Source organism: Formica exsecta, unplaced genomic scaffold (assembly GCF_003651465.1).
Source record: "Formica exsecta isolate Colony F162 unplaced genomic scaffold, ASM365146v1 scaffold826, whole genome shotgun sequence".
Lineage (NCBI taxonomy): Eukaryota > Metazoa > Arthropoda > Insecta > Hymenoptera > Formicidae > Formica > Formica exsecta.
This window is the reverse complement of record NW_021853596.1, coordinates 666,867-688,707: the sequence shown is the minus strand read 5'-3', so window position 1 is coordinate 688,707 and position 21,841 is coordinate 666,867. Positions and strand designations below refer to the sequence as shown.

At 37.7% G+C, this 21,841-nt stretch overlaps 1 long non-coding RNA gene across 2 annotated transcripts in view; it reads left to right on the top strand.

Annotated features, from left to right (window-relative positions):
- Positions 1 to 20,886, top strand: part of LOC115244631 — a 56,097-nt gene extending 35,211 nt beyond the window's left edge. For both annotated transcript variants that reach the window (XR_003885409.1, XR_003885407.1), the window contains 2 exons: positions 18,318 to 18,559; positions 18,667 to 20,886. This is a non-coding gene — a long non-coding RNA (uncharacterized LOC115244631). The remainder of the gene's footprint in view (positions 1 to 18,317; positions 18,560 to 18,666) is intronic.
- The last annotated feature ends 955 nt before the right edge of the window (positions 20,887 to 21,841 follow it).

Here is a 21,841-nt window from a genome sequence, read left to right as displayed (position 1 = left end):
TAATAATAATAGTAATTAAATAAACAGTTAAAGAAAGAATGTAATAAACATAAAAGATAATTATATTAATAAATCATTTTAATATTTTATTGTAAAATTATTTCGATTATTGGAAATTGTAATACTATGACGTTCACTCCGATATTATTAATTATTTTCATTGACCGATGTAAAGTTTTGTCCATCTATGAAAAAAATACGTTCTTCTTAAATTAAATTTGAAATTATTGACTTTATCGCTTGTAATAACAAATGAAATTTTCCAAGAGGAAGCAGCAGTGCCATTGTTCAATATTGGTAGAAATCGCGCGAAGAACAATAAATTTAATTAGAAATGCCAAGCTGTGGGAAGGGCGCTTAAAATTTTAACGTTTCACAAACAAAAGATATAGAAATGAAGTGGGCGTCATCGCGGTCTTGCGAGAAGAATGCTTTTTACAAGTGCATTGCAATAGAGGCGCGGAAAGATTAATATTCTTCGCTTGGGATCTAAAGAAAAGTAGTTTCGCATTTCAATGACGGTGTAACGTCGCATCGTTTCCCGACCACAACCGTTAAACCGCCAAACCGAGAAGAAATTCCATTTTCTCTCCTCTCGAAATACGAAGATAATCTACTGCCGAGTATGACACATAAATCATGGTTTCACATAAATCGTATTTTTATAAGATTTTTAAACATCAAGCCACAAATGTTTCCATAATATTCGAGTAAGAAATAAATGTAGATTTTTTTCATAGAAAGAGATGGTTTTTATAATTATCGTTACGTCTTTAAGTAAAGCCGCGTATTGTACAATTAGAGACATTATATGGTAATGACATACGTCAAAGTTATTTTTCCACCGTCATTTTTATATTTATATCTCCCCGTTATGTTGCGTCATTAGAAGCTACGCATTTCACATTGTTTCATGTGGGTGCGAACGAAGGCGTATCGTTATCTGGAAAAGTTCCAGTTTTTATACCGGTTCACAATAAAAGAGCACTAGAATCGTAACGAGGAGAGTATCGCGCCGTTAATATCAGATTTAGTCCGGATCTTCTCGGACGTGCTCGTGCTATTAATAAATGGACGATCTCCGGATTAAAGCAACGCATTGTTTTTTTGGCCCCGCGGGTCGATGGAATAATCGCTGTGTAATATCGATCGATTACCGCACGATAACACTTTATAAATATCGCGCCGTGAATGGGGAAACGTTACGTGGTGCTTGAATGAAAAGATCGCGGACGCGCGTATAAATATAGCCTGTAACACGCTATTTTCCGCGCACGGTGAAAGGAGCACACGGCGCGCGGTCGCTCTCGCAGTCGTGGAAATGTTCGGCATTTATGCCGCTTGCCATTTTTAGAAGCTATTCACGTCGTAAAGTTTTGATAATGCATTCTGAAATCGCGAGAAAAAGCGCTCCTTCCAATATCGCGTTCGTCGAACTCATCGATTCGTCTTTATAACGGCACGACATATGCATCTCGGCCAAATTGCAGCTTATAAATCTTGGCGTGGGCGATCGAAAATGTGATAGTAAACGATAAAAATTCTGGAATTGTGTAAAAGAAACGTCAATTCACGACCACCGTTCCATAATAGATGGTCATCATAGGTAATATCGGTATTATTCGGCTATTTTAGAAATAGAATTGAATAGAGGCAAAGACAAGATTGAAATCAAAATAATTAAAGCGATTATCGAAAAAATTAAGAGAGATACCGCTGTCGATGGAATAACTTTATCCTTCTTTTTGTCGAGATTAAAAATTATTCATCGCGTGTCTTATAATCTGCCGATATATCTTTTTTATCGTATGACGTGCGCGCATCATGGGCGGGATCAATTACGGTGTCCTGTCTTTAATCACGCGCGACGATAAGTGGCTATTAGTTTTCGATATAAATGAACATCCTCGGGCGCGAAGTGGCAATTCATGTAGCGTTCTTCCCGTTTCATAACTTACGAGAGATCTCGGCTTACATGCGCCGAGATGCCTGTCGGAAAAAATATCGCCACCAGAGAAACGTCTAATCTCGGCCGGCTTTGTATAGCTCGCTCTACTATCTCGTGCTCTTGTTCCGCCGGAAGCTTTAAGTAGCTTACGTTATTCCGTGAAAAGATCCGGCTTTCATCGGAATCATTTTCAGGTATTCGAATTCGGCCCACATACGGCCTTATTTCTATTAAGCCATTCTCATCTTATCACATCCAACCGTATATATATAAAAATTGCTTGTATCTTACATAATCTTACATAATTTAGGCGATTAGATAATAAATTTTAAAAAATATTCCATAACTATTAATTTAATTATGGATCTTAATTTAATTGCGATTTCAGAAATTTGTTAAATTAAATCAAAAATATTTTTTTTGCAAATAATTATAAATACGAATAAAAAATAAAAAAAGAAAAAGATGATTATTTATCGCAAAAATTTTGAATGAAAACAACTGATGTGTTTATATTCACTTGTCGATGTTAAAATAATAGCAATTTTGCAACGGTTACAAAATTTGCAGCAATGGTTAAACCTGACTTGAATATTCGTCATTTATATCTCCCTCCCTCCTCCTCCGCCGCGAGCTTGTTTCTGACAATTGCATGAAATGCGCACGATGGTTATTGCACAGTGCTCGTTCGTTTCCGAGAATGCACGACATATCCGTTCAATGATACGGTAACAATATATCGCTACGATATAGGTGAACCCGCATTCACTGCCTTCCATCTCGATGGATGCTTCCGCGTGTATTCATAAATTGCAAAAACAAATACAGTTCGGAACTTTATACAGGATAACACATATGCGATGAATATGTATCCGATGTCTATTCGGCGAATTCCAGTCAATCGTCGGGATATCTAATAAAATCGAATGACACGATTCAACATGTCACGAGACATTTTGTATTTCGCAACAAAAATATGACATATCTAGCGTTTTTATTGTGTGTGTCTATATAAATCGAAATATAATACGAATCTTTCAGAGCGCGTAAAATAATTATTTCCAATTATAACGTGAAAAAAAAAAACATTATTATTAATACATCACGCCTAAAACATTACACGTTTGAACACGCATCGTTTTTATTCGTCTTGGCCCATGTTGCATCTTAGCCTCTAACGGTCTAGGAAGAGTAGGGAAGAAGCGAAGAGCCACGTTGGAGGACGTTGTCTTGCCGTTCTAACGATTAACCATTGTAATGGTACCGATCTATGCTAAATACGGACTATTATCGACATGACATCCTGCAGATCTCGGCGTCACGATCGGCACGAACACGCGAACCATGACCTGGGTGTAGCCTGCCCGCTTGCAATCATTACGAAATGCCGCATGGCGCCATATCCGTCGGTTATCTCGAAAAAATCTCTTCGTAACGAGTGATGTGCCACGAAATTGTATTTCGATTTAGGAGCGTGTAAATATTCGTAGAGATTTCGCTCGTTTCTCAAATTTTCGTAAAAAGATCGATTTATTTATTTTCTCTTCTAATCTAATAAAAAAGGTTCTTTGATGCGACTTAATTTCTATCGCATATTAATCGCTTGTTTCAAAATAATAAGACACGTCGATGATTTATATTTTTTATAATCTCTCTCATCGATTTTCCCGTGACAATTTTTATATTCGCGTGCATTGGTTTTGGACGAGTAATAGGTATTAAGTAAGTAATTCATAAAAGTCAGATTGCGTAGCAGGAATGATATGATTGCGATTTGTGATTACTGGAACCGATGTCCATTGAGAAATATATGATTCACTTGCAATTCACATGAAACCTTCGACTCATCATTCACAATGAAGGTTGACAATATCGTAAAATATGAGTATGAGTCATAGCGGTCAAGATTCTTATTCATATGCCATTTCTTATCAGCTTCTGAGTTTTATTTCCCTCGCGTACAAAAATTGCGTACAATATTATTTGTCTCGCGGACGTAAAAATCAAACAGCCGTATTCAGCGTTAAATATGAGGTGCAAGTGGGGGCATAAGATTCTAGGATCAGAGAAAGAATTCGCGGCTCGTGAGAGCAACCTTTCATTGCTATCATTTCTCAATTATCCCATGGGATTACGGCAATAGCAGCGCACCTCGATAGAGCTTCCGAAGCACAAACCCATAATTTTAATCACCCGTATTTACCTTCCTGCTTTCGCCTATCACGCTGCTGAATTCCTTTCTCATAATTTCACGATTCTAATCTTCATGGATGTGAAATCAAATCCAAAATGAAAAATATTTGACAAAACTGTAAATCATATTTTGATCTTTAATATATTTCAAACGAGTAATGTAATTCGTCGTACAATAACGTTTACTAAAAATGTTTTTCAATGATTACCAAAAGAGGAAACATATAAAACATTCTGTGAGAAGATTATATTAAATGTCACAATTACGTTATTATAAAAAAATACCAAACTCGTCTCGATCTGTTATTTGCGACAAAAACACTTTTTCTTATTTTTGCGTTTCATATTTTTACGTTAGTTTTTCTTAAAAATGGAAATATCTTTATTTACATATAATAAGAAATAATATAAATATTTAGGAATAATATAATATATTATATAAATATTTTGAAATATATAAATACATATAGGAAGACTTTTATATATTTTAAAGAAATTGTTTTAAGAGATGTTTTAATATATACAAAAAAAACCTTTGCACGATCGATCGTCTCTCTATCGCGAATGTATCTACAACCGCGGCCATCTGTTTTCGCCGTAACTCCCTTGACTCCCGCCATTAAGTCTCCTGGATTATTACGGACAACGAGAAGCAATTATCCGTACGAGAAAGGTGAGCGTGCAAACGCGGATCTTGCTGCAACTATGAAAGTGCATCGGGCGCGGGTTACACACGGCGATCGTATGTGTGCACAACATGTATTCGCTATGCAGTCCATAGTTGCGCACTTCCGGCCCCGCGCGCCGGATGTTGAACTCCCGGAGAACTTCTCTGTGAGACGGATAAACGCGATTTATCGTCTACGAACGCGACGCGTAACGTTATCGTCGCATTCGCGACGCAAATTTGCATCGTAAAATGTGACCTGTGTTCGCTCCATAGGTTTTGAAATAAACCAGTTTATAACCAATGTTTATTTCAAAATCTATGGAGCGAACTACAATCACTTTGATCTCATTTGAAAGATAATTTAATTCTCTACAACTTTTGTTTTGGTACTTTTTGTTAAAAGACACATACTTTTCCTGATATTTGTAAAAATGTAAAAAATAACCGTGATTTTAGAGGTTTTTGGGCGCTAACTTTTTAAGAAAGCATTTTTCGACCTATGTTTATTGGAAACTTTTTGTTCGGAATTAAATTATCTTTCAAATGAGATCAAAGTTATTGTAGTTCGTTCCATAGGTTTTCGAATAATCGTCAATAGCCGAAAAAACACTTTTCGGTATATTTGAAATTGGTTATTAACTGGTTTATTTCAAAATCTATGGAGCGAACTACAATCACTTTGATCTCATTTGAAAGATAATTTAATTCTCTACAACTTTTGTTTCGGTACTTTTTGTTAAAAGACGCATACTTTCCCTGATATTTGTAAAAATGTAAAAAATAACCGTGATTTTAGAGGTTTTTGGGCGCTAACTTTTTAAGGAAGCATTTTTCGACCCATGTTTATCGGAAACTTTTTGTTCGGAATTAAATTATCTTTCAAATGAGATCAAAGTGATTGTAGTTCGCTCCATAGGTTTTGAAATAAACCAGTTTATAACCAATTTCAAATGTACCGAAAAGTGTTTTTTCGACTATTGACGGTTATTCAAAAACCTATGGAACGAACTACAATACTTTGCCGTGAAACTAACATCGTTTAACTTTGGGACTTAACGCTGGTGTGACTTTTCCTGATGCATGCAATATAAAACCAACTGCAAAATATCATTCTTCGACGACAGCCACTGTGGAACGTCAAGAATTTACGAGCTATATCGCGGAAGAAAAATAGCAGTTGATAACGTTATTCTTTTTGTCTCTGGTCTTGTAAATTGCGATTTAAAGCACTGCGCTAACATATCGCAATAATAATATTTTTTATTATGTCTTTGTGTAAGCCGCTTAATTCTTCCGTTGCAAGGATTTAACAGGATATTTTTATTCTTCGAATGCGTGTTATAATTGAACACAAGAAGAAAATAATGGGAAAATGTGCTTTTCTTTAATTACAGCTAATTTCAAAGAAGGATAAAGATAAAAATCTAGAAACTATAACGGAAAAAGAGCAGACACAATAGCAGTTTTCATTATCTTTTCTTTTTTTTCTTACGAGTTTGAACGATTTCTCTCAGTCAATGCTTGATAAGAATTTTTTATTTCTTACAGACTTCGAGAGTTCAATTTTAATTATCTCGGTGTAATCGAACTTTTTCCTTTGGATTTGATAGATATCAGTGAATTTCGTGAGATTTTTGGATCTTATATTTAAAGTTTCAATCATAGCATAGATTCATATTTCAAAAAGACTTCTCAAGAAATAAATATAAAATTGTTTTTGTAGTCTATTTTCCTTGTGTTTTAACAGTTTATAAACAGTTTATACATCTATTTTAAATGTTCATTACTGACCTTTATTAAGCACAAAAATTTAATCTAAATTTTTAAAAAATATCTTTTAAAGTTTTTATTATAATTAAATACAAAGACTGAAAGCCGCGTGTTATATATATATATAATGTAATTGCCATTATTATCAAATAATGTACCGTAATAAAATACACCTACTCTGTCTGCTCTACCTGTAATTAAATCACCCACACAATAATCATACATATACAATGTATTGTCGAAACTTCAAATACATTCTCTCCGAAATTGAAATTTACTTCATAAATCTATAATCACGTAATATAACAGCAAACGCCCACGCGAAATGAGTGTAGGAATTTGCCGTGGGAGAAATTCTTGGGATTCCATGAATTTCAAGACAAGGGTATTCGAATAAGCAAAGCATGTCGATGCTTACGTAAATGCATCTTCATCGAAAATGCGAAATCAATATTTGTGTTTATTATAATACACATCTTTCCAATTCTCTTACACACAATTGATAATTATTAGAATCATTGGATTGAAGAAGATATTAATGGTCGCTGACTATTAATGAAAGTCGAATACGATTCCTTTTTAAATTTTAATAATAGAATAAAAAATATGTATATAAAAATATTTGATATAATACATATCGAAAAAATATAAAATCTATCATTATTGATCATTAGAAAATTTTGAGATAAATTAACAATTATAATTAATATAATAATAAATAAAAATTGAGTTTAGTATTTTCGTAAAAAGTAAAAAATATTTGATTTAAGTATAAAATATTGTTCGATGGGTGTAACAATTATATAGGACTAAAAAAATATTGTTTGTGTGATGTCTGTAATTATAATACACAAATATCCTTTACATATCTCTCTCTCTCTCTCTCTCTCTCTCTCTCTCTCTCTCATTTAATATCGATCTTTTTATGTTATATCTAATAAACAGATTATTTTTAAGCCGATATTTTCACATACTGTCCAACACGGTTTCCATAAATTTCTTTTATGTAATTCAATCATCGTTAAATAATCATAACTAGATATGTAATAATATCGTCTTTATAATTTTAAAGCCGAGATAGAAATATTAATTCCTCCTAAATGTCTAGTTCTTACGTTCTTCTTGATCGATCAAAGATTAATAGAGATCAACAGAATGGTAGAACTTTCTTTCTTTCTCTCTTTCTTTTTTTCTTATTGCTAAACTTCAAATATGCTCCTTTAGCCTCGCAAATATCAGATTAACCGGTTCGTACGCTTGACATGTGCAACAGTCTATTAAAGACATGTCATAAACATACCGTAACTTACGTCAATGAATTTTGGTCGCTATGGCACAATTCTCAGTCCGTGATTACGACGGATGCAGCGATTTGCTTTGTAGGCGATAAAATGGATTGAGTTGCGATTGTATAGCTGTTGTATATTTGAATGCAAACGATACGATTGACGTCGTTCATATTTCCTTATCCTTCCTGAATTACGTTATCGGATTGCTTTGGTGGGTATTTTCATACATTTTCATACATTACATTAACGTGGAAATATATCGTAATTGAAACCACGAACATAATGATCATAAGCGAAAAAGGATAGCTGTCTCGCCTAGACGCACTGTGGAATTTTCTTTTATGTTAATGGCATCTGGACTATGGTATTCATTGCGTTCATTATGTTAAAATAACACAGAAACTACATTTTCCATAATTATATAAAAAAATAATGAAGCTAATTATAAAATTAATGTGTGTAATTATAATATTTTCCACATATCATGTTTGAAGAAAGATAAATATGACTAAAATATATTCTAGAAATAATTGCGATAAAGAAATTAAGATAAAAGTGATATCGAAACATTTTCTTATGTGTTTTTATATTTAGTTGATTAGAATTCCATAATATCTAACACATTAGTTTTAAATTATTTTTTGCGCTCACGTAAATATCTACAATAATTTTAAATCACTTGAAAATTAAATTACTTTTAACTAATTTGTAACAGTATGACATAAGATTTATTATCAAAAATGTTTATTAAATAAGAAAATATATTACAGGTTCATTACTACATTAAATATTAGATGGTTTCAAAAAATATATTACAACGTTACAATTTATTGTTACGTTATCGCAATGTGTATCAGTCAGAAAATATTTCTTCGTATTATAGTTACTCAAGAATCTTGCGAAACAAAGAAATTTTAGGACGTGAACCGAACTTGAAAGGGCGTTTCATAACTCGATAAAACACTTAAACGGAGATTCCTCATAATAATGCGCCGTGTTCCGTTACGTACGAGACTCTTTGTGCCGGTGAACGAAACTCCCGCGCGCGCGGACTGTAATTTTTAGAGAAAGATCGCATAGAGAGCAGGAGCCTGGGAAGAAAGAAAGAGAGAGAGAGAGAATAGGGTGAGGGAGAGCCAGGTAAAGGCCGTTGCACTCCCGGCTCGAAGACTCCCGGGCCCCGGCATATAGCGGTACCTTTTGCCTCTCTCTTTCTATATACCACGCACGCACGCACGTACACACGCGTCGCGGCATGCTCGTTTTATCGTTATACGAGTCGGCCATGACGCGTCATCAATCGGATCTGACATGAGAGCGACGGCGAATTCCATCGATCAACGATGGTTCCCGAATGTAATGGGCGAACAAGAAAACCAAGTGACTAAAAGCACGTTTTGCATCGTGTTGCCTTGGATAATTAATTTTTTGGGTAATTGATTAATAAAGCTAAACGCGAGCAGTTAAAAAAATTCGATGATTCCAAATCCATCGTAGTAAAAATTAAGATATCGCTTGTGAATAGAATTTAATTACTGAACAAACTCCTAATTTTAATTCGCGTACGTATACAAGAAAATTACGGCCGTGAATTTTCAAGACACAATAGATTTAATCTTTTAATTAAATTTTTATCTTTTTAATTAAAAATTGTTTTATTAGTTTGCGAAGAAATATTTATTATAGAAACACGTGTATATATGATACAGCTATCTACGCGAGATTGTAAATGCAGCTTAGATTACATGTCCTTGCATGTATATGTATACACGTGTCACATATATACGATTTAGATGAAAAAAGTTTTATTTTTGACGAGTCGGATTTAACATCTCGTGAACAATACAATTTGATGCTCTTACGCGAATTTTGTTACAATCGATTGCAAGTGAGAGCTTGAATTGATGACATATTGCAAAAATGCCGTTAGATGTTTGTGATTACGCAATTAGTTTTCCAATTTTAAAAATCGAGATGGAAATCCCCCCAAGCGACGAAAAAAATTTTAGTTTAACATAAGTTTAATCTCTACTTAAGTAACGAAATAAATTGCTTCACTAGAAACTTAATTAAAATAATCCATAGAATTAAAAATCAACAAGTAACAGCAAATCAACAAGAGTTTCTATTAAATTTCTGTTTTGAAAAAAGGATCGACTCGATACTTCACGAAAAAAAGTCTATTAGAATAAAAAGTCACCGATCGGGGAAAGTATTACTCGTAATAAATAATAACATTTATAACATTACATTATAATGTCAATGATTACAAATCATGATTACAAATTATAGCAATATTTTAAAATCAAATACGTGATAAAAGGACAGCTTGCGGAAATATTACGTAACCATCGATCCGCGAGCAATAATTATGCGACCGAGAGAAATGCGTGTGTCGCGTTGTTCGTGGCTTATCGACTCTCATCGCGGAACCTTTCCGTCAGACCCGTCTCTCGGTTCGTAATTAACAGCTTCCCTATGCGCATCGTCGCTCTCGCGTTACGCACGACGAGAGTGCGCGTGCGTAACAGTATTCCCTGCGCCCACCTGTGAATCCGCGCGCACATGTGAAACGTGTGAGGGCTCTCATCACAGGTAGCTACATACCTGGCGTACCTGTGCGCGAACGCGACCGTGCCTATACGTATAGAGGGTGTCCCTGAAATAGGTCGCTAAACTCTGGGAGCATATTTCTACTCGGCTTGAGGTCATAGGTCAGGAAACTCATCACTTTCCGAGTGATAAATATTTTTTGCGATAAGAGCTTGCAAGAATGCTTATGACACTCATAAAAGTTTCAAGGATTTTTTTTGATAAATTTTTAAAATTAATTGCGGATCCCTTTCTATTTTCGTCTCGAGTAAAATGTGCCAGCAAAGTTGGCGGTCTACTTCACGAACATCCTGTATAGATACACATCCGCGCCCGATATTTCACGGCGGCAACATATGGTAGCGCACACCTGTCGTACGCACAAAGCGCGTTTCTCGCGTGCACGCGTGTGCGTGAGTCGGTAGGCGGCCACGAGTTTATCGAACGGCGACGAGTGTGGGAGCGCGTCTCTTCTCGAGACGCGCGCGCGGAACTTTTATTTCCGCAGATTTTTCTCTCTCCGAAGCGAGAGAGGAACCTTCGCGGCGACCACGGCGGTCGCATTATTTCCCTTTCCGCGATGCTCCTCGATACGCGTGTCTACACACGACGACGAGAAAAGCGGAGAGAGCCGGCGAGACAATGGTGGTGACGGGAAACGATGGGAATCGCGCGTATGGGAAACGTTGTTACATACAGAGTTGGTTTCGCGTGCGCCATTGAAATTTCAGCGAGAACTCTCTTAGGATCATTATCCTGTTAGAGCGATAATCGCACGAACGCAAGAGTCGCGTCGGAGATGATTACGGGTTGATTACGCGCGATATTACTCTGGCGTCAATTTACGCGGAATATAAGGGATTACGTGTGCCGTTGTATATTTAGCGCGAGGAAACCGCGCGTTATTGGTTTCCGAGAGAGCCGTCGTCGTATATTGAGCAACGTCCCGTCGTCATCGTTCCTTGAAACGCGCCTTTATATCGCGGGATATAATAGATAATGAGCATCGCGACGACGCGTTTATTATGCAGCGCGAAGACGAGAAAACGATGTGTGTGTGTGTGTGTGTGTGTGTGTGCACGCCGCGCTTGTTTGATCGTATACTTCAAGTCACTTGAAGCTTCTCGCCTTGAATAAGTCTTTACGGTTTACGGTACTCTTGTAACACAGGTGGTTCAGATGTGAAAGAATTCATAGATAGGTATTTTAAGAGTACGAGACTCTTGATATTCACATAATATTGCGTAGATAATTTTAAAGAGAATATTTTAGTTTAATCACAATTCCCTTGAAATTTTTTTACTTCATATTTGATCGCCAAAAATGTAATCAAGATAAAGGAAAATGATATAAATATAAATAATATACAAAATAAATTAAAAAGAAATATATAATAAGAAGCTTCAAAATTAATCAAAATTACTCTACTTAAATTTTAAATATATATAATAATAAGGATAATTGGCACCCACAAATGATCACGCGTAAGCGAGAGAGAGAGAGAGAGAGAGAGAGAAAGAGAGAGGATCATGTGTAATAATAACGATATACGCACGAGCGAGAAATTGCTCTCGTTAACCAGGACGGAGGAAACATCATTAACGCGATTACGCAAAGAGTGGATGGACTTTGAGAGCACACACACCTCGTGATGGAAATTGCGCGCGACTAGAAGAAGACCGCGTTAAACTCGAAGGCCGAGACTCCAACTCTGGAACGCTGCCGTAATAATTAACCAAGAGAGAAACGGGTCCGGGAGGTGGACGTGGAAAAGCGACGGCGCTCGTAACGCCTGTTGTAAAAACGAGCCGCTAGAATTAATTGACTAGATACGTACGGGAAACCGCGTGCATGCGCTGAATTGGGTCAAGCCTTTACTACAACTCCGTAAAACCGCGGCGTCCACCGAGAGGGGGAGAGTCACCGGCCGGCCGGCCGGCCGGCAGGCGCGTTTTGATTCTGCTAGGCTGAATATATGAATGAACAGTACGGGGAAAATGTGTTTCTGGCTCTTCGAACGCTATTTAACACGCTCTACTTGCGCCTCTCGATGGCCGCGTCGCGAGAAATAACGTAACTCGCGATAATCGTGCATTCCCGAGCCCGTGGAGCACGTGTTTCTCGAGATGTTTAATGAAGGAGCATAAATTGTAATTACAAAATGAGAAAGGCTCGATTGCCTTGCTTATTGATGTAACTTGCACGATATTGCAGTCATGATGTCATCGTCTTCACGTCATGAATAGCTTGGGCGTGTGTCTGGTGAAAAATATAAATCGTAATCGTATGTCTCAAAACTTGTGAATATATTGGATTAATTGGACGATAATACACGAACAAAATATATTTATGGATTGCCATTAGATATTTGGGGATACGCAATTTTTGTGAAATAAATAAATATATATAAACATATAAATATATAAAAAAACAAATAAATATATATATGTATAATAGCACAAATGTGATAACAATTTATAAAATAGAATTTTTAAATATTCTGCCTGATTTATTGCAATGAATTATGATTTTGAAGGAAAGATAATAAAGTTTTTAATTTATTCACATAATATAATATTTTGAAAAAAAAAACCAATGTATTATCTCGCGCGTTACGTTCAATCAACTAGATCGTTATCCCGGATACAATATCGGTTTGTTCATTTATCACGTACGAAAATAAATCCAATCTAGCGTAATCTAACGTCCTTTGACATAATCCCGTTACGTGCTTAAAGACCTGCATCGCTAATCAGTGCACCGACGAAACAAGACTCTCCACTATCGATCATCCTGCGAGATGCGCGAATGTATACAAGACGGAATATACAACTTTACATTTCCTATTACCTGTCATGTGAAATAATGTATCGCGTATGTCTTGCACGGGATATTGTAATATCAACATTATATATCGCGAGAAGAGAAGTAGTAAAGTTGGCCTTAATTATAGAGCACCAACGGTCGACGTTAATTCAATCCCCCTTCTCCCCCTTTTCCCCCTTCATCATAGCACAATCATAGCCTATAAGAAGAGATGGCAACTCTAAGCAGATTTTCTTAATTGTTAGTATCAACGCAACTCGAGATCTCGTCGTTCATTATTGTATACGCGCTTAATTAAAACTTAATTAAACGATATTCCCCTTTTCTCAGTTTAAGTCTTAGAAATCTTTTTTGGAGTAAATTGTGACAAAGATAGATCGTGCATCGATCGCGAGTAAATTTATATATATAAGATAAATGCGAGACAAGTCGCGCGTAACAAACGATCTTAATTAACAATCGACCTATCACGCTCGATTCAACAATTCGATTATACAATATCTGTCTCAATTTTATTAAGGGCCTAGTTTACTCTAGCAATATAAAAAATTAATGAGTTTTAGAAATATTTTTTGAAGAATATTAGAGAGAGAGAGAGAGAGATCCTTTTAGCGTTTTACATGTTTTTATTGATATTTAAATAATATATTAATATTTTTAAATCTTGGATATTTAACCTTTTTTGGTCATTACAAACCTCTGAGTGTGGCGTGTTCAAAAATTTAATTTATTTAATCCATTTTGAACGGGAAAAATCCTCTAGTATATACAGACAGTTAATAAGAATAGAAATCAGATTGATATAATTCAGATGGGAAAAATGACAGTGTGACATATTGCTTCTCGTGTAATTGTCTGTTAAATTTAATATTTTTGTAATCTTTAAGAAATGAAAAAAATTTCAGTAAAATTGAAATATCTAATTTTAAAATAACACTACTTTTTATTTTTCAATTTTTTCTAATGAGGTTTAAGTATTCCAAAAATATTCTACGGTCGAGTTTTTTTTTAATGTTTTAATATTCTCTCTAATATTCTTCAGACAATTACACGAGGAGCAGTATGTATGTCACTGCGAATCATGCATTTTTGAACACGCTACGCATAGAGACTCGCGAGGATTAAACAAAAAAAAAAAACTAAATATCCAAGATTTAAAAATATTGACGTACCGTTTAAACATCGATAAAAACATATGTTAAATGTCAAAATAATCAACTTTTAATACCCCTAAAAAAAAAATTCCTAAAAATATCATCAATTTTTCATACTGCTAGAGTAGACTGGGGCCTCAATCGGGCGTGTCTTTCTTCGACAATAAAAATATTCTTTATCACGTGCGGAGTGAAACTAAGAACTTTGACAAAAAGGCAACGGCCGGGGGATCCCGCGAATGAGATCGCGAGAAAGAATTCGCTTATTTGCGAAATGACTCACGCAACCTTAATTGATAAAACCGATCACGCGCGTCTGCCAGTGACTCACCGTCAGGATTGGTGAAGTATCCCCAGTCGCCGTCGTCGTCGTCGCGGTCGATAATCGAATCTTGTATTAGCCGCGTTGTGTCTCGTACGCACGCATGCAATCGATAACCGGTGCCGTGAAAGAGCGAGAAGGAGCGGCGGAGGTGGTTACGATTGGGGGAGAGCACGGGACGGCGGGGGCGAGCAAGGTGCGGCGGGGTGGAAGAGAATCGCGCGTATCGGATTAAGCGAAATTCCACATTCCTCGTGTATGTGTATGTGAGTGTATGTCATTCTGCTTCCTCTCTCGTCTTTCTCACGATCTTTCACGTACGCAGAATCTTGGATGTATCGCGCGTTTCCGTCGTCGTCGCGGTCGATAATCGAATCTTGTATTAGCCGCGTTGTCTCGTACGCACGCATGCAATCGATAACCGGTGCCGTGAGAGAGCGAGAAGGAGCGGCGGAGGTGGTTACGATTGGGGGAGAGCACGGGACGGCGGGGGCGAGCAAGGTGCGGCGGGGTGGAAGAGAATCGCGCGTATCGGATTAAGCGAAATTCCACATTCCTCGTGTATGTGTATGTGAGTGTATGTCATTCTGCTTCCTCTCTCGTCTTTCTCACGATCTTTCACGTACGCAGAATCTTGGATGTATCGCGCGTTTCTTTTTCCAGAGAAAAATATGTCCTTATCTCATTTTATTTTATCCAATTTTTAGAGATCCGTGTCATATATTTTTGAACGAAGGGATCTTTGTCTCTAAAAGCGCCTGATAAGTGTATGCGTTTTCTCTCTCTCTCTCTCTTCCCGCTATTTCTATCTCGACGGGAACAAACGCGCGCGCGCGCCTTTATCATCTACATACGTATTATATCTTTCTCCCTCGAAAACCCTTCGCGAAGGCTATCGGTTCCCTTCGCAGCGGACTCCGTGAAACCGGTTTTTGCGACGCGCAAAGCGGCGCAGCTAAAAATAAGATATCTTCTTTCTCCGTCTTCCTTTCACCGCCCCTTCCGTCCCTCTATCTCTATCTCTCTCTCTCTCTCTCTCTCTTTTATTCGTTCTTTCTCTTGCCCTTCTTCCGTTTGTCTTTCCTCTTCGCTCTTTAATCCTCTCCGTCCGCGTTCCGCTTCGGACGCTCCGTCTCGGCCGTTCTCAGGAATCTTCCGGGGGGAGGGGGCACCGGCGCGCTAGATCGATTGTTGGTCGATCCTGACAATCACCGAGCGATCATCGACGGACGGTTGATTTGGTTCTATTGTCAAGTCGCGATCGTGGAAAGTCGCAGTCTCCCGAGCATCGCGTCCTCAAGACGCGCATTCTTCTCCCTTTCCCTTTCTCTCTCTCTCTCTCTCTTTTTTCTTTCTTCTTCGCTGTCTCTCGCAGAAGTGCCAACGCGCCTTTTCTCCGATGCACAGAAAAAGGCGGCGCAACTTTCTCTCTATATCGTCGCCGTCGTCGAGCGGATTGGGATCGGCGGCGAACCTGTCTACCGTATCCCGCCGCGCCGCTCCTGGAGGTCACGCGTTGTCCGTTAGGTTGGGTTGGCTGGTAGCCGCTTACTATTCACCGAGTCGACTATAGTGCCGCTATAGTTATCGATCGCTCGCGGATACGCTCGCTTCATTTCGTGCCACGTCTCAGCTCCGAGGAGGAGTTTCGCAACGGTTCCACCGTTACACTCGCTCGTTAAGTTCGTTCATCTACACGCGTCTACTTCGTACACACTCGCGCTTCTTCGTTTCTCTTCTCCCCCGCTGTTACGTACACTGTCAGTGAACAGCAACGACGGCTCTCGATTTTCCCGCGTGCACTCCCGTCCCGATCACTTTCGCCCCGTGTGTCACCGTGTCACCGTGTATGTGGGTCGCGCGACGCGAGTCGTCGCCGCGCGGACATCGCCGGACGCACGTCGTCGGTTTCGAAAGGGCCCTCGGCGAAAAGGGACACCGAATTTATCCTCCTCCACGAGGATGACTCTCGAACGCGCCTTCCTCGTGCGAAGGAGCGCACGACGTACTACTAACGAGTACTCCGTTATTACTCGGCTCGGCTTGGCGTGGCGTGGCGCGATCACGACGTGTCCTCCGCGTACCTGTCTGTCCGTTCGACGCTCGTGCGCGAGTAGTCATGCATAAAGAAAAAAGAAAAAAAAAAAGAGAGAGAGAACCACACGCATATATACGCACACACTCGCGAATGTCGCTATTCACACGAGAGCGCGCAGGAAGAGGCGCGCGGACGTAAATAAAAAAAAAAAAAAAAAAAAAAAAACAAGGAGAGCGAGAGGAGCCAATCCCGGGATGTGTTTGTACCTGCGTACAAACTGACCGATGCACACGCGCTCGCGCACGCACGACGGACGGACGCACGCACGTAATAACGCGAGGAATACGGAGCGTGCGTGTGAATACTCGGGGCGATGCGCGCGCGAAACGGGAAGGAAAATAGACAGAGAGAGAGGACGTACGCACAGACGGGCGGAAAGATGACAGGAAAGAAAGAGAGGGACGAAACGTGTACGCGAGCCTGCGCGCTGCGCGGCATACTGAGGCCCGATGCCGAGCGACGCGGCCGAGCTGCCCGGATCGCGCGCGTGTTCCGTCTCTCTCTCTTCTCCTCGTTGCACCGTCTTGCTCGCCCGTCCCCTCTCGTTTCCCAAGCGCGCTTGTCATTATACTCACCACTCATGATTTTGCGGCTCGCTCGTACTCGCTTGCATTTTGCTTGCACTCGCACTCTCTTGTCTCTTCGCCGCTCCAAGTCGCATCTTTGTTCCGTGGACGTAATTGGGCGAGAAGGTGAATTTTTAGCAAAGAAAGGGAGAGAGGGGTAAATAATAAAATATGAAAAAAAGAGGAGAGAAATCTGTGAATCTGATTGACTATATTATATTTTGATCGCTTCATTTCAACATATTGAATGAAATGGTAATTATTTGTACAGATTCCGAGTTGTTGCATCGAGATGTACTCTTCTTCCACAAAAAAAAAAAAAAAAAAAACTATTTGTTTCGTAAATTAATTGTATTAAATATATAATTAAATGTATTTATACAATCATTGTTAACATTATCAATCAATTCTCAAATAATCTCTGTTTCTCTCATGTTTCTATGTATTTCTTAATTGAGATATTGTATGATATTAAATTAAAACACAACCCCGTACTCCAAAACAAATACAAATATTCATCTTTAATTAAACTGTATTATACATATGTATCTTTATATATAATTCTATTTGCGTGTGATTTATAAATTTTACACCGAAAGTTATATAATAAAATTATAGAGAGAGAGAAATTAATCAATCAATTCTCTGTTTATATGATACGATACGATAAAGTTATATATTACGTTAAAAGGAAATCCTGGTCTTATAATACAATTGAAAACCGGTTCTTTGTCGCAACTTTTCTTTAAAATATTATTTATCGAGTTATATAATCGAAATAATTACATACATATATATATAATATTTTTTTAAATTGTGATTATTTAGATGTAGCTAATTGTTCTATATGTAAATTAAATTATTTGAAATTTCATTTCTGTTTCAGTAGCTATTCGAAATTAAACGGACTATCACGATTAGCTTTTATTCGCCATCGACAAAAATGATGTCGTTCAGCCAAACGACTCGATCGGGAATAGAACTGACATCAGCTAGCAATTTCTTGAGGACGACTATTAGAGTATGGCATGGCGGATTATTTCGCCACGTTTTGTAATCGCATTAATGTTTAAACCGTCGGTACGTTTATACACTTTTGCACAAATGTGCATCGCGTTTTATTTAATTAAGGTTAAAACGCGAGCGTCTTTGTTCGTCGACGCGTTGCGGGAAGCGAGCGCCGTTAAAATAGAGTTAAGTGAGCGATTATGCTTTACGGTATGTAATAAGCCATTAAGGTTAAAACGCGAGCGTCTTTGTTCGTCGACGCGTTGCGGGAAGCGAGCGCCGTTAAAATAAAGTTAAGTGAGCGATTATGCTCTTTACGGTATGTAATAAGCTCAAACTGACAACTTCCTGGCCGTGGAATCAGTGAAAATAGAGAAAATCTTTAACGTGCCGAGAAAATATAGTGTCGTGTAAAAAAACACTATCGCAAACCGGCTCGATAACCGGTATGTATGCATTTTTCAAATTCCATCTATTTTTATTGTAATCTTAAAAAGCTTATACAAGAAGCTCTTGATTGAATCAATATCACGGATCTGCATATGTATGTAACATTAGATTTTTTTAAATTGTCGAGAAGGATTATTCTTTATAACTATAGAAGATTAAATATATATAACTCAGACTTTTTTTCTAAAATAATATGCAAATACGTTTGTTTGCCATAATAAAGTTTATTGTTGCGCGCGTACTGCGTTGATGTTCGATCGCGCGACAATTTAATCTCGTTATTGCGTTATCCCACAGGATGATATGTGCGTGCAAGCCGGTGCACAGTGCCTACTTAATAAACCTACTTAAATTGCGAGGATTTCCGCTTTTATCCAGATAGTAGTATTCCGTTCTTGTATTTCGCGTCCCTACTCATGTTTCGAGAAACGACCTGTGAATTCTTAAAAACTTCGACGGTTCTACTATTCGTCGCTAAGTCTATTAAGGATAAGCGGATAAGCTTTGGGAGTGTCCGACTTCAAGTCCTCGAGATCGATATCATTTTCCGCACTTTAGCATAATTTATTAACGCTTAAATGCAAAATGATGATTTAACGGTACTCCTTAATCTTTTATCCATAAAATAGGTTGATTTAGAAGACCGGTTTGCATCCTTTAGAGATGAGAGAAAAGCCAAGTCAAGTTAATAAATATGATTTAAATCTCGAATTAAATCATTTCTCAGACAGATCTTATCACAGAGTACATAAAACTCATCTTGTACAGATTAGTTATTTAGTCTAATGATTTCATAGCAAGTAAGAGAACGAATAAATTGTAACGTCTTGTTTTAGTATACTGCCTCTCTTACAGCATAAAAACTGCTGAGAATAAAGTAAGCGGACAAGAGTGATATAATGTCCATTAAACTTGGCAGCAGGACGCAGGAATGTAATCAACGCTCTATTGTCTCCCGACTTTATTAACAGGGAAGGCATTGGCTATTTGATAACATACGTAGGTATTTCACTTTGTACCGATGGGGAAAATTCCCGCGTGTCGCAAGTAATTAAAATTAACAGTGTACATGTACAGAGTACACTGAGACAATTAGGGCCAGGAATGCGGCAGCTATCGAGGAATCGATAAGTGTGTATCCCTGTACTTAGATACAGTCACTCCAGATAAATCTATAAACCGCTTCATGGCTGTCCGAAGCGTCCTATCTTCTCGCTCTTCCGTAATGTATTTAATTAATATAATTGCAGCATTCTATTTATCACGTCACCGAAGGCGTGCCGGAATGCACTGTCGTATCCCGCAATGAAATTATGATTTCCGTGACACGCTCGGAGCAATAAACTTACTCGGAATCCTACAGTTACATTGAGGCAGAACGCGTTTTATTCTGCGGCGCGCGATAAATCTGCCGAGTAAAAAAAAAAAGAAAAAGACGGGAGAAAAAAGCGTAAAATCGCAAAAGAGCGAACGATCCGCAAATGTCGCGCGAACATCGCGCATTCAGTCGAGATGAAAGACCGTAAAATTTGATGCGATGCTTTTTACTCGGCGACCACACAGTCGAGCTCGTAGACTAATTACGAGGATTATTTCCACGCGTGCGAAGTAATATGCCTTGTAATTCACCTTAGAGAGAGATTGCAGGCTCGTGCGCGATTAAATGCCGCGATTCAATCCCTTTCGCGACGTTGAACCATCAAAGGATGCGCGAGATTGTATGGTTTTGCTTTTTTTATTAGAACAATTCGCGAATTGAAAATTCTCTTCATTTTTTTAAACGTATTTCATATCTAAATGGAAAAAAATTGTTGTGGTATCTGTCTGGTTTATAACGCACTGTAATGTTTGTCATAAAATTTCGTAATAGCTGCTAGCATCGTGAGTTAATAAAGTTTCATTTCGTTGTATACGACACACGCTGACTACACAAGTTTAACATTAACGTCTTCTATATCTCTCCAGTTTCTCTTTCTTCGTGATAGTATAAAAAACTGATATTAAAAATATTTATTAAAAAAATGAAAAATAAAATAATATTTAAAGGTTGTTAAGAATAAATTACGAATATATATTAAAGAAAAATAAATTTTTATTAAAAACTCTGCATGTATCATGTCTAATTATAAAACAGATTGCTCAAACGTATTGAATGGATGCGCCTTGTGCGTATCTCGTAAAACTTTATCAATCTTCGTCGCATACAAAGCATAAAAAGCGTATATTCAAACATACGGTCCCGGAACGTATACTCTTTTTCTTTCATGATGTATTTCCGGAAGTAACCGCGATAAAATTCACGTCCACTACCCACGATCTGTCAGATATGTTTTATCGATGCGCCTGTAGACAGTGTCAGATATATTTAATATAATCGAGATTGTTTGTATGTGTGTGGATGATTAATAATCCTGAGATATAGGACAAACATACTTACATATGTTATTTCCAAAATGGATTGTAGGTCGCAATATAATTTACGGATTAATAAATTAATCTTCAAAAATGTAAAATAAACTTTTTATAATTTTTAGCCGAGTTATCTGAAATTTAACAACTCCAATTTTGTTGAGGTAATTATGTAACATTGCGTAAAATTTTAAGGAAAAATCGAAGCATTTAATTAAGAAGGAAACGCGACGCTGCTATTTTGGAGAAACAAATGTATCTTTGTCATAAGATACTATGACCTAAATATGCATTATCTTCATATCGCGAATAACGTCTACTGTCACCGAGAGTTTCCATTTTCTCGCTCGAACATGGCGATAACATGACGTCAGAACGTAGGTAGAGAGACACGACATTCGTGTGCTTGTTTGTGGTTTGCTTTCAAGGTTACGAGTCGCATGCTCGCATAGTAATCCTACTTACGCAACGACGTGCCAAGACATTGGAGACCACGTAATATGCTCCGAAGACTGAATAAACGGAGCTAAGTAAATACGGAGCTAG